This window comes from Hibiscus syriacus, unplaced genomic scaffold (genome assembly GCF_006381635.1).
Source record: "Hibiscus syriacus cultivar Baekdansim isolate YM2019G1 unplaced genomic scaffold, ASM638163v2 tig00110429_pilon, whole genome shotgun sequence".
In the NCBI taxonomy this organism is placed as follows: Eukaryota; Viridiplantae; Streptophyta; class Magnoliopsida; order Malvales; family Malvaceae; genus Hibiscus; species Hibiscus syriacus.
Window position 1 is genome coordinate 2,215,324 of NW_024062733.1, and position 12,826 is coordinate 2,228,149.

Below are 12,826 nucleotides of genomic sequence, written 5' to 3' on the forward strand. Positions count from 1 at the left end.
TGCTCGAAATATAAGTACTTTGGGCATACGATAGAAATTATGTTTAGGGGGTGAGAAGCCTGTGAAGCAAGGGCAGAAAGAGTGGAGGGCTAAGTAAGCTATAGGTCATGTTGGCTTGGTAGAGGGAATTACTCATTCTGAGCAAGTACAACAGCCAATGCATGAGCTGGGGGTGCAAGGTTTACAAGAGTCAATAGATGATGGAAAGATAGGCTATGGGGTGAAGTGACTAATCAAGAGGAAATTGGTGAAGAAGGTGTTGTTGATAGTGGTGTAGTGGATGGACCTTGTTATGAAGAGCCTTCTCTTTTGAGGTTCAGAGGAATAAGAACATTAAGCAAGATAAAAACAAGATTGTTCTTGTAGGATCTGCCAATAGGTTTGAGATTTTATCAAGTACATTGGAGGATTGTGAGAATAGTAGGAGGAAACCAAGATTGGCCTCTCAAGGAGTGGCATCAATTTTGCATGATTTAAAAACTAAGAAGAAGGTTCGGTTAGATATATTAAAAAAGTCAACTCAAAGGTTGTTGGTTTAGAAAAGGGGGCTTCAACTTCAAATTCTCTATGACTGTGCTTTTTTGGAATGTGAGAGGGTTCAATCACCCTAAGAAACAGTATGAGGTGTTTACCAGGGTGAACAAAATGTAGATTGAAGTGTTCTATATGCTAGAAACTAGAGTTAGATTTGACAAAGTTGTTGGTATTGTTACTAAGTATGATGATGATTGGGAGTACTATTGGAATTGTGATTCTGTTAATAATGGAATAATTTGGATTTTTTGGAGTAAAAGGCTTCAGTTTTCTATCATTCATTCTTCCAGTCAATCAGTGACTTAATGAGGAAAGCTCGAAGGGAATGATGTAGTTATCACAACAATTTATAGAAGAAATTACAGGAGGTTGAGTTATTGGTTGGGTATTCTCCTTGGGTAGTAGGGGATTTTAATATTACCATGTGTAAAGAGAAAAGCTCTCTAGAGAGACATGTAACTGTTGATATGTAAGAATTACAAAACTGCTTAGACGGGTTGAGCTTAGTTGATCACCCTTATTATGGGCCTTTATACACTTGGTCAAATAAGCAAGAGGCTAATTTCATTATCAGAAAGCTTGATAGGGTCCTTGTGAATGAAACTTGGTGTAAAGGGTTTCTTCATTCTCATACGGAATTCAAGGCCCCTTGAGTGTCTGATCATTGCTTGGCTGTGGTCTGGTATACCAATGATGATATTTTAGGGAAAGCTAAACCCTTTAAGTATTTTAATTTTTGGGCTTTGTATCCTAGTTTTGAAGAGGTGGTTAAGGATTCTTGGTTTGAAGAGGTGCAGGGGGATCCCATGCAATTTTTGTTTTGTAAAATGAAAAGCTTAATCCTAGACTTAAAGAGCTGAATAGGGAGAGGTTTTCTGATATTTCAAAAAGGTTTGCTGAGAAGAGGGAGGAACTGGAGAGGCAACAGGTTCTGACCCTGATTGGTTTAGGGGTAGGGAACTTGGAAATTGAGAAAGGGATGTTATAGGAGTTAGAAGAGTTGGTATAGGCTGAGAAGCTCTTCTACAGGCAGAAAGCTAAAGTGGACTGGATTCAGGATGGGGACCGGTGCACTAACTTTTTTCATTCTCAGATGGTTATTAAGAGGAAGAGGAACACTATAAGGGTCATGCAGAATGAAAATGGGGCTAAGCTTGAGATATTTGATGTAATTTATGCAAAATTTATTAGGTTCTTCACAAGGCATATTGGAACCAGAGATGAAGGAGTCAAGGGATACAGTGTAGATATTTTAAAGGGGTTACTTGGCTTTAAAATGACTAGGGAGGGATGTGATACTCTGGTTAGAGAAATTACCTGTGAAGAGATAAAAGATGCTATTTTCAGTCAAGGGCAGGACAAGGCCTCTGGCCCTGATGGGTACACTGCTGGGTTTTTTAAAGCATCATGGGAGATTGTAGGAGAGGATTTCATTGCAGCTGTTAAGTATTTCTTTGTTTCCTCAAAGTTGTTGTCTGCTTTCAATGCAACAATAATCACCTTGGTGCCAAATATTCCCAATGCTTGCAAGGCCAAGGATTACAGACCAATCTCTTGATGTTCTGTAGTTTATAAGACCATTACCAAGATTCTGGTGTCAAGACTTATTAGTTTTTTTTCCCTACTATGGTGGCCCCTAACCAATTTGCCTTCATCAAGGGTAGAAGTATTGTTGACAATACTCTGCTTGCTCAAGAATTGGTAAGAGGGTATGTAGGTGTTCACTGTCCCCTAGATTTGCTATGAAAATAGATTTACATAAGGCCTTTGATTCCCTTAATTGGAATTTATTTTATATGTCTTCAATGCTTTGGTTTTGCCTAATTATTTCATAGGGTGGATTAAGGCTTGCATAACTGATTCTAGATTTTCAGTTTCATTGAATGAAAGTTTAGTTGGGTTCTTTAGGGGATTGAGGGGAGTTAGGTAGGCGGATCCCTTATCCCCTTACCTCTTTGTGATGGCTATGGAGATGTTATCTTGTATGTTGAATGCTGAGGCTGAGAGGGGTGTATTTCAATATTATCCTAAGTGTAAGAAAGTTAAGATTACTCATTTAAGTTTTGTTGATGATCTCCTTATCTTTTGCAAGGATAATATTGAGTTCATCATTAAGGTTAAATGTATTCTATAAAAGTTTTATGAACTTTCTAGATTGAGTTTGAATGTGGGTAAATCTGAATTTTTTTCTTTTGGGGTCTCTACTGACAAGTTGAGCCTTATCTATGAGGTGACTAGATTCAAAGTTGGGATGCTACTTGTTAGGTACCTTGGGGTGCCTCTTACCTCAAGGAAACTGACAGTGAAGGATTGCAACAGTTTAGTGAAGGTCAAAGTCAAATTGGGTCACTGGGCTAACTGGTGGCTTAGTTATGATGGTAGGCTTTAGTTAATAGGGTTTGTTTTGTTCAATATGGCTAATTTTTGGTGTAGACAATTATTTTTTCCTTCTGTTGTGGTGAAGAGAGTTGAGCAGCTATGTTCCAGGTTCTTTTGAAAGGGGAGTGACACCTCTGCCAAGGGTGCTCTGGGGAGTTGGGATACTATTTGTACCACCAAGTCTGAGGGTGGGTTGGGGATAAAAAGACTTAATTGTTGGAATAAGGCCTGCATGTTGTCCTTAGTTAAGAATTTTATTGCAAACAGTGGCTCTCTTTGGACTGCATAGGTACAAGTTTATATTCTTAGAGGGGTAAGTTTTTGTCAAGTTGACTGTAAAGGTCATTTTAGCTGGGGCCTAAGGAAGCTTATGGGGTCAAGAGAAGTGGTTTAGCCTTTGGTGGTGCCTGGGAACTAGGAGCTTCTCAAGCCTCGGTGGATTTTTGAAGAGATAAGAGAGAGAAGGGTCAAAGTAAATTGGCATTGACTTATATGGTTATCTATGAATATACCTAAGCATTATGTCATTACCTGTATGGCAATTCTGGACAGACTACCTACTGTTGATAGGCTTCAAAAAATGGGGATTGTTATGAATGGGCTCTGCAGAAATTGTGGAATGGTGCAAGAATCTAGAAAACATGTGTTCTTTGAAAGTGGTTTTGCTAGGGAGATGTGGGCAATTGTTCTTGGATTTTACAGGGTTTATCGAGAGGTTGAGAGTTGCGATGAGGAATTGGGATGGACTGTTTTGATGCTGAAGGGGAGATCGTTGGTTGTTTATATCCCTAAAATGATCTAGTGTTCTTACATTTACTATGTGTGGGAGAAAAGAAATCGTATGCAGTTTAAGGGTGATTTGAGAGATGTAAATAGTATTGTTAAGTGCATTAAGGAGGTCATTAGAATTAAAATGTATAGGAAAAATATTAGGAAGGGTACTGTAAATTTGCTGCTATGTGAGGCTTGGGGGATTTAGTTTCTTGGTTGGTTGTCTTTTCTTCTGTAATGGTGTTTCTGTAACATGTTTTTCTAGCAGTTTTGGACTGCTTCTTTTAGGTAATAAAAAAGAATTTATCCAAAAATGAAAAGATAAAACTTGACCAAGTTCTATAATAATAATAATAAGAGTAAATTATGTATTTAATTATAAAATTATCATTTTATTACTATTTTGGTTATACAATTATATGTATCACTTATTGTTAAAAAATTATTAGCGATAATATTAAAGTGTAACCCTGAGATAAGATAACGTGAGAAAAATTAGAAAAAATATCACAACACCTAATAATAATAATAATAGATTAAGAAAATGAAAATAAGCTCTGGATGGAGAGAAATATTTCAATAGAGAAACAACCTACAAAGTGAAAATTCTCGAAATCAACCCAACATAAAATGTACCCTTGTCCGTCAAGATTCCCCTGAGTTTCGTTACCTCCACCGTCATAGGAGGCATCCTCCGCCCCGGCCGTCTGCCAGACACTCTGCCAAGCCTGGGAAGGAGGCTGGGCATAAATACCAGTTGTGGGGTCGACGGTTGGTCTCCCAATCATCATCCCAGCCAGAGCACCACCAGCAGGCTTATCCATGGGAGGATAAAAAGTATGGCACCCCACTGGCGGTAGCCCCCACCATCCCACCTAAACCAGCCTCTTCCTTGATCTCATCTCTGGGCACAATATCCACCAAGAAATCGAAAATGTTGGTCCTCTTAATGGCGGCGGCCATGTTGTTCTTCTGAAGCGTGCGTCGCTTGTTCTCATCAGCGTGAAGCCAGGAGCGGATGGTGAGTTCCAAGATGAAAAGCTCGCAAGCGTTCATGATCTTCGTCGACCTTCATGCGGATGGGGAAGAGGATAGGGGCCTCGGCGGAGATCATGCAGACATCTTCGTCGACCTTCATGATCTTCTTGATGCGGGCGAGGGGGAGTTGGTGGTTCTTGAAGTCGTTAACCTGCTCGATTTCTTGGCCCTGGTAAGACCAGAACATTTGCAGTTGCTGCTGCTGTTGCTGGAGGAAGGGGTGGAAAGGAGGAGCGACCAGAAGTAGGGGGTTGAGGAAGATAAGGAGAGGATCGAGCTTGATGGTTGGTGTCCATCGGGAGAGAGATGTCACATGGGGAAAAGTAGAGGTTTTTGAATTTTTGGTTTATGGATGGGTCATGGATAGGGTAGGGTAGGGTAGGACTTGGAGTTTGATCTTAGGGATAGTGTTGATGAACGAGATGGATGCTTTTTTATTTGGATGGGATAAGCCAGATTTCACCTGAATTTTATAATTGGAAATGTAGAGAAGAGATCCAGACATTTTTTTTAGATGAAATAATATAAAAATTTTTAAATAGAACGAGAATAAATAAATTTTTTTTTGGATAAATATAAATAAAATTTTAGGGTGTACATAGCCTGTAAAAAAAAGTAACTAATTAATTTTTTTTTTAAATTTCAGTATGGACATGAAAATTTTCAAGATAGATATAATTTATAAAATAAACAAAAATCAAATTTTAGAATAATTACATATCCACTTTAACTAATTTGTGGCTCCACCACTAGAAATGCTCCTTTGACTTCTTTTTAAATTTAATAAAATGTTTTGTCTCCTATTTCTCATTTTTATTAGAAGAAAAAAAATTATTTAACTCAAATACAAATGTAACTTCTTATTTACTTTGCTTTAGTAAAATATGGAGTATTTGTTTTTATAAACAAACCCATAATTCAATACCAATAAAACATTCTTGTCTGTGAAAATTATTATTTTTATTTTAAACCTGTTTGATTCAACTGTAATCATTAATTAATTTTTATTATGAATATTCATTTTTATAGATATTTATTTGTATCTATAATATATGATTTTAATGTATATTATTATTAGATTCTTAATATTTATTAGTATTAAAGTTATATATTACCTCTATTACTTATGACAATAAATATTGAGGTTTTATTTGAAGTCTTTCAATATACTCTCTCTCTCTGTTCTCCCCGACTTCGTGGACGAGAAAGAATAGGCACGCCCGACCTGAGTTACTAGGCCAGGGCCGGAGGAGAGGAACTATTTCAAGCAAGGATGCTATGATCTCATACTTGAGACCAATTCAAAGATATATGAATGATATATTTTACAACAATTTATCAGTTTATCGAATTTAATATAAAATATTTTGAACATTTGAAATTTTGGATAATTCAATTAAAAGTTAACCTATAGTCAAGTGACTATTTGGATATTTCACCCTTTTTACAATAATTGATGTTTTTATAATATGGCATAATGCAACAGAATATTCTAACGTTGACATCATCGTTAAATTTATTTGTATTTTTTTTTTACATATCACTTAACTTTTCATTTTTTTTTATCAAAAAATACTTTTGGTGGATGGAAATCAGTAGTCATTTGACAGTCAACGGTTGATGCTGACCAAGTATTTACATGAGGAGGGAGATGCTGACGTGACATGTCCAGGTCATGATACATGTTGACGTGAGATTACCACTCCAGAATTTTTTAAAAATATAAAAATATTATTATTAAATGTATATTTAATTTTTATTATCAATCAAAGAGTTGCACGTGTCACTCTCCAATTGGTGTCAGTTTAAAGAAAATATTTTATTAAATTAATTAATAGCAACCAATCAGATATTACTGTGTGACACATAAGATTTATTTTATTAAATTAAAGAAATGAAGGATTAAACCTCCAAAATATAATTTAGTGGATAAAAGGCTTAACGCCTAAACACCAAACCCATTCATTTGGATGTTATTTCTATGCTATTAACATTATTTACTATATATTTTAGCCATCAAAACCACATGACCAATACAAACACTTCTCTTTTTTAAATTTGACTTAAATTTAAGTTATTAGAATTATTTGAGTCAATTTAAATTTATATTTTATATTTTAATTAATTTTGAATTTATAAACTTTAAATAAAAATAAAATAACTTAATCTTTTAGTCATAAGAAAAATTAATAAATAATTTTAGTTACAAGACTAAATTAAATAAAATTAAAAGATTAAATTATATAAAAAAATATATTTGTAATTTAATCTCACAGTATATTGTTTTATAAATTTAAAATTAATAAATAATTATAGTTATAATACTAAATTGAATAAGATTAAAAGATTAAATTATAAAAAAAATACTTATTAAATTTTCTTATGACTAAAAGATTAAATTGTTTTATTTTTATTTAAAGTTTATAAACTTAAATGTAAGTTATTAGAATTATTTGAGTTAATTTAAATTTATATTTTAGATTGGACATGAGACGTCATCATCTCCATCCACATGTACATACTTAATCAGCATCAGTCGTTGATCACTAGTTGACTAATGATTTTCATTCGCTAAGAGTGTTTTTTGATTCAAAATAAAATGTTAAATGTTTAAATATGTAAAAAAATACAGATACATTTGATAATACTATCAAACGTTAAGAGTATTTTATTTTGTTTTCTTTATAATAAGTAATATAATTTTAGAATCTATACTCATGTAAGTGTGTAATGATAAGGATTCGAGCACCTTCATGAAATTTCGTTACTTTATAAAAGGTGAAGGGTATGAGTATACGATAGAGGACATGCGAGAAGGGATTAGGTGTTGATTGAACAACGCTAGAGTGCCTAGGACTGCCAAGGCTCGGTGAGGGCCTAGGGCATGCGAGGTAGTGGCGGATGTATTCATTGTTAAGGGTGGGCACGTGCCCATCCTGCACTTTTAATTTAATTTATTAGAGATTGATATTTTTAATAAGTGTCCACCCTGGAAATAATTTGTGACCATCCTGATTTAGGGGCGAATTCAAGCCTAGGCCTACCTAGGCCATGACTCCCTTATGGTAAATTACTTATTGAATCATTCATTAGTTATTTATTTTTTATTTTGGTCATAAAACTATTATTTATTTTAAATCACGCATAATTTACGTTTTGATTCTGTTTTGGTCACACATCTTTAAAATATTAGCAGTTATATTGACGTGTCATAATAAGATAATGTCATATCTTGATTGAAAAATAATTAAAAAAAATGTCATTTTAACATCGTTAAATATTTTAATGGTGAGTGATCAAAATAGAATTAAAATGAACGATTAGATATGATTTTGAAAAAATAACAGTTGAGTGACCAGAATGTAAATTAAGTAATAGATGGGTGATCAAATAATTATTTGACCCTAAATAAAAAAACATGTATGAATTATGTTAAAAATATATTAATCTATTTAATATTTTTTTGGCTTAATCCATATATTTATATAATTGTTATTATATTTTTAAATTTAAAAATACTAGCCTATAAATTATTTTAAATTAAAAAAATTTATGTTTATTAAGGCCCAATCTATAAAAAATTTTGGGTTCACCACTACCCTGATTTATTTGTGCCCACCAAATATACATTACAAACTATTTTTGTTCAGGCCCAAAATTAAATCATTAGGCCCTGATAAAATTAAAACCTAAACATAAATAGATTTTATTTTCTAAACTGATCCATTCCCCCACCCACACAAGAACATTCTAGAGTTTAGAGAATACCTCCACCCAACAACTTGAATCTGGGAGGAATTAAAACATCCCCAAATTCAAATATTTTAACTTTGGAGACTAAAAGTATGAAGAAGAAAAACAAACAAAGATATTAACACTAATAAAAGGAAAATAATTGAAAGGATTAACTTTTTTTTCTTGAGATTTTTCCAATGAACACCTCCGACAATAAATCCGTACGGTGAGAAACTCCGATACGGTGAATGGGCAAAGATAGCCAGAGACCATCTTGATCAGACGACAAATCTAAGAGATTTTGACGGTATCACTCATGATTTTTAAAGTTATATATATATATATATGCAATCAATGTTTTTTTTAATGAAAAACTAATGTTGGATTTGATTTTAGCACAAAAACACAGAATATGTTAGTGATTGAGTTTTCTGGTCGTCACAGACAATATCTGACAACCGCAAACGATGTCGATTAATGGCTGATCATACAGCCACGGCCGAATATCTCAAAAGATTTTGAGACGTGAGAGAGTGAAAAGGTTGCAGAAGAAAAAAAACAAATGGCTAAAATGAATTTAGATTATTATTTTAATATATATAATTACCCGAATAATCGATCTTCTCCTACCTTTATCTAGATCCGTGCTTTATCAAGTTGAAGGGAAAAAACATGCCGTTTAGTATGAAGGAAAAGAATATATATATAAAGTGAGAATACACATTAATCAAACAAATAAATATGAAATAATCATAATTTATGATCTAATTTAATGATTATAATCAAACATTTAATGATTATAGTTATTATACATATTAATAATTTTTTGTTTTCCAGAATGCAAAGTTATCTAGATGAAGTAAAAAAAATGCCAAATTAAATTATAATAATTAAATTAGATTATATTTATTTTTATATATTAATAATTTAATGATGATGATGTTTTCTGGAATACAAAGTTTTCAATAAAAGTGAATAAACATATAAAACAGTAAAAGTGAATAAACATGTTTTCCATAACGCAAAGTTCTCACGTTGGAAATCATGAAATCATATTCGAAATAATTAAGTATATAATTTTAATTATAATATAATTAAATAACCAACTAATCAAGTGTGTAATTATAATTTTATATAAGTTTACTTAAATACATAATGGTTGTGAATTACAATTGTTATTGTTATATTCCATGTGTCTCTTTATTGTTATTGTACACAGCATATCTTTCGCATTTTATATTTAGTGTAGCTTAATTGTTATAATTCAATTAATTTTTTTACTTTTTATTTAGACATGGAAAAATATTTTAAAAGAAAGGCTACAACAGAGGATTCATGTTCGGTAAAAAAGGAATTTCTAGAAGTTGACTTAAAAATTCTTCAAGCAGATCCCAGAAAAAAGACCAAAGATTATAGAATATCACCCGAATGATCACGAATAACTTCGAAGAGCTTATTTGTTGAAAGATCCTTGTTAACAAAAAGAACAAAAATTTCCTAAGAAGTATAATGATAAATTACGAAGTTTCAATCTTAAGTGGTTCGAAGAGCATAAAAATTGGTTAGAATATAGTGTATCCTAGGATGCAATATTTTGTTGCCAATGGATACACTATATTCAATCTAGAGGAGAGCAATGAGGAGGTGATAAATTTGTTGCCGATGGATTTCAAAATTGAAACGATAAGAGCATATTGTAACTTCACACTAAAGGTCCTAATAGTACTAATAATGTAGCTGTAAGAAAATTTGAAGCTCTAATGAATCAGAAACAACATGTTGAAGTTGTCATTATGAAGCAATCTAATCAAGCCAAACAAGAATATCGAACTCATCTTATAGCTACAATTGATTGCGTTCGATTCTTTTTACGAAAAGGATTGGCTTTTCGTGGACATGATGAGTCTCAAGATTCATGTAATCAAAGTAACTTTTTAGAACTTTTACAGTTTCTCGCTACTCATAATGAAACTGTTAACAAAATCTTCAAAAATGCTTGTGACAATCTTAAACTAGTATCACCGACTATACAAAATGATATTGTTAGTGCAGTTTCTAGAGAGACTACTTGTGCAATTATTAATGAACTTGAAAATGATTTTTTTTTGCTTTTTTGGTTGATGAGTCTCGTGACATACAGTAAAAGAGAAAATGGCTATCGTTATACGTTACGTAGATAAGAAAGGAAAAGTTGTTGAATGCTTTTTGTTTCTTGTTCATGTTTCTACTACTGCTACTGCTTCACTTATTAATGCTCTTGAAGATGTGTTTGCAACTCATGGATTATGTTCTTCAAGAATAAGAGGACAAGGTTATGACGGGGCAAGTAATATGCAAGGAGAATTTAATGGGCTTAAAAGTTTGATTCCAAGAGACAATGAGGATGTTTTTTTATGTTCATTGCTTTGCATATCAGGTCCAATTAGGGTTTGTTGCAATTGCTAAAAAACAAGTTGAGGTTGCGTTCTCTTTAATTTGGTTGCTAATGTGATTAATGTGGTTGGTTTTTCATGTAAGAGAAAAGAAATTCTTCAACTAGTCAAATGATTAAAGTAAGAGAAGCATTACAAAATGGTGAAACCTTCAGTGGCCATGGATTAAATCAAGAAACTGTTGTAAAGAGAGCTGGAGATACTCGTTGGGGTTGACATTATAAAATTATTGTTAGCTTGATTATTATGTTTTCTTCTATGATGGATGTACTTGAAATTATTGAGGAAGATGGAACACACTCAGAGCAAAGAGCTGAAGTTTGTTATTATTGAGTTCTTTACAGTCATTTGAGTTTTTGTTTAATTTGCATTTGATGAAAAATATATTTGGAGTTACTAATGAATTATCTCAAGCATTGCAACAGAGTGATCAAGACATTGTGAATGATATACAATTAGTTAGTGTGTCCAAACAACGACAATAAATGATGAGAGGTGTGGGGTGGCAACCTTTACTTGAGAGGTGTGGGGTGGAAACCTTTACTTGAAGTAGTTTCTTTGTTTTGTGAAAAGAATAACATTGAAGTTCCAAACATGGAAAATGCATTTGTTGTTCCAGGGAAGTCTAGGAGAAAAGCTCGTGAAGTTTCAAATTTGCATCATTTTCAGGTTGATTTGTTTTATCAGGTGATTGATAGACAACTTCAAGAGCTTAATAATTGTTTTTTTTTTCTGAGACAAGTAGAGAGTTACTTCTTTGTGTGGCTTGCTTGAGTTCAAGAGACTTGTATCTTTCTTTTGATAAGAAAAAAAATTTATTCCTCTTGTCAAATTTTATCATTATGAATTTTTTAAGAAGATCTTATGTTGCTTGATTATCAGCTTGAGAATTATATCATTGATGTTCGTTTAGATGAAAGATTTTGTGGTCTAAAAGGAATTTATGACTTATCTGAAAAGATGATTGAGATGATGAAGTATGTTATGTACCCACTTGAGTATTTACTTTTGAAGTTAGCTTTGGTTTTACAAGTTGCAACCGCAACAGTGGAAAGAGCATTCTATGCAATGTATTTTATAAAGAATCAGTTGCGCAACCGTATGGAAGATGAATGACTGAATGATTTCTTAGTTACTTTTAATGGGAAAGATATATTTGATAATGTAGATAATGAAAAGATCATACAACGATATCAGAACATGAAGCCTATAAGTGAACAGTTGTAAAAAATTATTTTCAGATATACTTTTTTGTAAGACTTTTTATTATAATTAAAATATTATTAGTACTTTTATCTTTAAAAATTTGTATTATTAATATGTGTACACACCTTCAAAAAAAAGTTTATATGTGCCACTAATGGAGGGGGCTTATGTGTTGATTGAACAACGCTAAAGAGCCTAGAACTACGAAGGCTCGGTGAAGGCCTAGGGTTCCAGATGCGAGGGCAGTGATCGTTGTGAGGATTTAGAGTTCTAAACGCAAGGGTGGTGAGCTATATGAGAGCATAAGGTTACGACATGTACGGGTGTAATTTTAACGAAGCGGTGGTTGGTTGTTCGGATTCAAGATATCGGGCAAACACCGACTTTTATTGTGGTAAGGAAATAAGGTCTAACCTATGAATAAGAGTTTGAAATTTCGGTTTTTAACGGACGATGAGGGTAGTTGATCGAGATTGGGCAGCATGGATCCTTGAACACTAAGTAGTGAAGTAAAGGGAGCTGAGTGGCTATCAGGGGTTGGGGCTATTGGGTTTTGGATGAACAATGAAGACGAGAGAGACAAATGGTTTAGTACAGAGACACGGTTGCCGACAGAAGGAACAACGATGAGAGTGGAAGGGCGTTGGGATTTAAATGAACGACAACGAGAATGCAAAAGGCTTGGGATTTGGACAAAACGAAAGTTAAATGATCAAAATATAATTAAATGA

At 33.1% G+C, this 12,826-nt stretch overlaps 1 pseudogene; it reads right to left on the bottom strand.

Annotated features, from left to right (window-relative positions):
* Positions 1–4,220: 4,220 nt before the first annotated feature.
* Positions 4,221–5,018, bottom strand: LOC120124765 (annotated as a pseudogene).
* Positions 5,019–12,826: the final 7,808 nt, after the last annotated feature.